Source organism: Lingula anatina, unplaced genomic scaffold (genome assembly GCF_051362555.1).
Source record: "Lingula anatina isolate TDL-2025a unplaced genomic scaffold, LinAna3.0 unanchor82, whole genome shotgun sequence".
NCBI classification, from domain to species: domain Eukaryota; kingdom Metazoa; phylum Brachiopoda; class Lingulata; order Lingulida; family Lingulidae; genus Lingula; species Lingula anatina.
The window spans coordinates 5,144,762-5,148,139 of record NW_028257603.1 but is presented as its reverse complement, the minus strand read 5'-3'; positions in this window follow the sequence as shown (position 1 = coordinate 5,148,139).

The window sequence follows — 3,378 nt, the reverse complement described above, 5'->3', positions numbered from 1 at the left end:
TGAAAAATTTTTTTCTTAGTTATAGTGTCAGGTAGGTGTGTTCGGTCATTTGTAGTAAGAATAAAGTGCTGGAAGAGTGGTGGTGTCATCATTAAGGAAGAAATAGAGCAAAAACTGTGTCTCCCCCCCCCCTCTCAGATTCTGTTCTCAGAGCTCATTTTTGGATCATCTTTAAAGCTAGAATTGGGGGCCTTGATGAAGTGACCCGGGCGCGTTTCCACATTTTTTATGAATGACAGGTGTGGTAGATTGATTTTCGTCACTTTTTGGAAAAATCTGAGACGGGTTGATTTTTGGTGATTTTGAGTGATTTTGATCAGTGCCGGCACTGTGAGATTTCTTCAATTTTGGCCAGGTAGGGATGAAAAATTTTTTTCTTCGTTATAGTGTCAGGTAGGTGTGTTCGGTCATTTGTAGTAAGAATAAAGTGCTGGAAGAGTGGTGGTGTCATCATTAAGGAAGAAATAGAGCAAAAACTGTGTCTCCCCCCCCCCTCTCAGATTCTGTTCTCAGAGCTCATTTTTGGATCATCTTTAAAGCTAGAATTGGGCCTTGATGAAGTGACCCGGGCGCGTTTCCACATTTTTTATGAATGACAGGTGTGGTAGATTGATTTTCGTCACTTTTTGGAAAAATCTGAGACGGGTCGATTTTTGGTGATTTTGAGTGATTTTGATCAGTGCCGGCACTGTGAGATTTCTTCAATTTTGGCCAGGTAGGGATGAAAAATTTTTTTCTTCGTTATAGTGTCAGGTAGGTGTGTTCGGTCATTTGTAGTAAGAATAAAGTGCTGGAAGAGTGGTGGTGTCATCATTAAGGAAGAAATAGAGCAAAAACTGTGTCTCCCCCCCCCCTCTCAGATTCTGTTCTCAGAGCTCATTTTTGGATCATCTTTAAAGCTAGAATTGGGGGCCTTGATGAAGTGACCCGGGCGCGTTTCCACATTTTTTATGAATGACAGGTGTGGTAGATTGATTTTCGTGACTTTTTGGAAAAATCTGAGACGGGTCGATTTTTGGTGATTTTGAGTGATTTTGATCAGTGCCGGCACTGTGAGATTTCTTCAATTTTGGCCAGGTAGGGATGAAAAATTTTTTTCTTCGTTATAGTGTCAGGTAGGTGTGTTCGGTCATTTGTAGTAAGAATAAAGTGCTGGAAGAGTGGTGGTGTCATCATTAAGGAAGAAATAGAGCAAAAACTGTGTCTCCCCCCCCCCCCTCTCAGATTCTGTTCTCAGAGCTCATTTTTGGATCATCTTTAAAGCTAGAATTGGGGGCCTTGATGAAGTGACCCGGGCGCGTTTCCACATTTTTTATGAATGAAAGGTGTGGTAGATTGATTTTCGTCACTTTTTGGAAAAATCTGAGACGGGTCGATTTTTGGTGATTTTGAGTGATTTTGATCAGTGCCGGCACTGTAAGATTTCTTCAATTTTGGCCAGGTAGGGATGAAAAATTTTTTTCTTCGTTATAGTGTCAGGTAGGTGTGTTCGGTCATTTGTAGTAAGAATAAAGTGCTGGAAGAGTGGTGGTGTCATCATTAAGGAAGAAATAGAGCAAAAACTGTGTCTCCCCCCCCCCCCCCCCCTCAGATTCTGTTCTCAGAGCTCATTTTTGGATCATCTTTAAAGCTAGAATTGGGGGCCTAGATGAAGTGACCCGGGCGCGTTTCCACATTTTTTATGAATGAAAGGTGTGGTAGATTGATTTTCGTCACTTTTTGGAAAAATCTGAGACGGATCGATTTTTGGTGATTTTGAGTGATTTTGATCAGTGCCGGCACTGTGAGATTTCTTCAATTTTGGCCAGGTAGGGATGAAAAATTTTTTTCTTAGTTATAGTGTCAGGTAGGTGTGTTCGGTCATTTGTAGTAAGAATAAAGTGCTGGAAGAGTGGTGGTGTCATCATTAAGGAAGAAATAGAGCAAAAACTGTGTCTCCCCCCCCCCCTCTCAGATTCTGTTCTCAGAGCTCATTTTTGGATCATCTTTAAAGCTAGAATTGGGGGCCTTGATGAAGTGACCCGGGCGCGTTTCCACATTTTTTATGAATGACAGGTGTGGTAGATTGATTTTCGTCACTTTTTGGAAAAATCTGAGACGGGTTGATTTTTGGTGATTTTGAGTGATTTTGATCATTGCCGGCACTGTGAGATTTCTTCAATTTTGGCCAGGTAGAGATGAAAAATTTTTTTCTTCGTTATAGTGTCAGGTAGGTGTGTTCGGTCATTTGTAGTAAGAATAAAGTGCTGGAAGAGTGGTGGTGTCATCATTAAGGAAGAAATAGAGCAAAAACTGTGTCTCCCCCCCCCCTCTCAGATTCTGTTCTCAGAGCTCATTTTTGGATCATCTTTAAAGCTAGAATTGGGCCTTGATGAAGTGACCCGGGCGCGTTTCCACATTTTTTATGAATGACAGGTGTGGTAGATTGATTTTCGTCACTTTTTGGAAAAATCTGAGACGGGTCGATTTTTGGTGATTTTGAGTGATTTTGATCAGTGCCGGCACTGTGAGATTTCTTCAATTTTGGCCAGGTAGGGATGAAAAATTTTTTTCTTCGTTATAGTGTCAGGTAGGTGTGTTCGGTCATTTGTAGTAAGAATAAAGTGCTGGAAGAGTGGTGGTGTTATCATTAAGGAAGAAATAGAGCAAAAACTGTGTCTCCCCCCCCCCCCCTCTCAGATTCTGTTCTCAGAGCTCATTTTTGGATCATCTTTAAAGCTAGAATTGGGGGCCTTGATGAAGTGACCCGGGCGCGTTTCCACATTTTTTATGAATGACAGGTGTGGTAGATTGATTTTCGTCACTTTTTGGAAAAATCTGAGACGGGTCGATTTTTGGTGATTTTGAGTGATTTTGATCAGTGCCGGCACTGTGAGATTTCTTCAATTTTGGCCAGGTAGGGATGAAAAATTTTTTTCTTCGTTATAGTGTCAGGTAGGTGTGTTCGGTCATTTGTAGTAAGAATAAAGTGCTGGAAGAGTGGTGGTGTCATCATTAAGGAAGAAATAGAGCAAAAACTGTGTCTCCCCCCCCCCCCCTCTCAGATTCTGTTCTCAGAGCTCATTTTTGGATCATCTTTAAAGCTAGAATTGGGGGCCTTGATGAAGTGACCCGGGCGCGTTTCCACATTTTTTATGAATGACAGGTGTGGTAGATTGATTTTCGTCACTTTTTGGAAAAATCTGAGACGGGTCGATTTTTGGTGATTTTGAGTGATTTTGATCAGTGCCGGCACTGTGAGATTTCTTCAATTTTGGCCAGGTAGGGATGAAAAATTTTTTTCTTCGTTATAGTGTCAGGTAGGTGTGTTCGGTCATTTGTAGTAAGAATAAAGTGCTGGAAGAGTGGTGGTGCTATCATTAAGGAAGAAATAGAGCA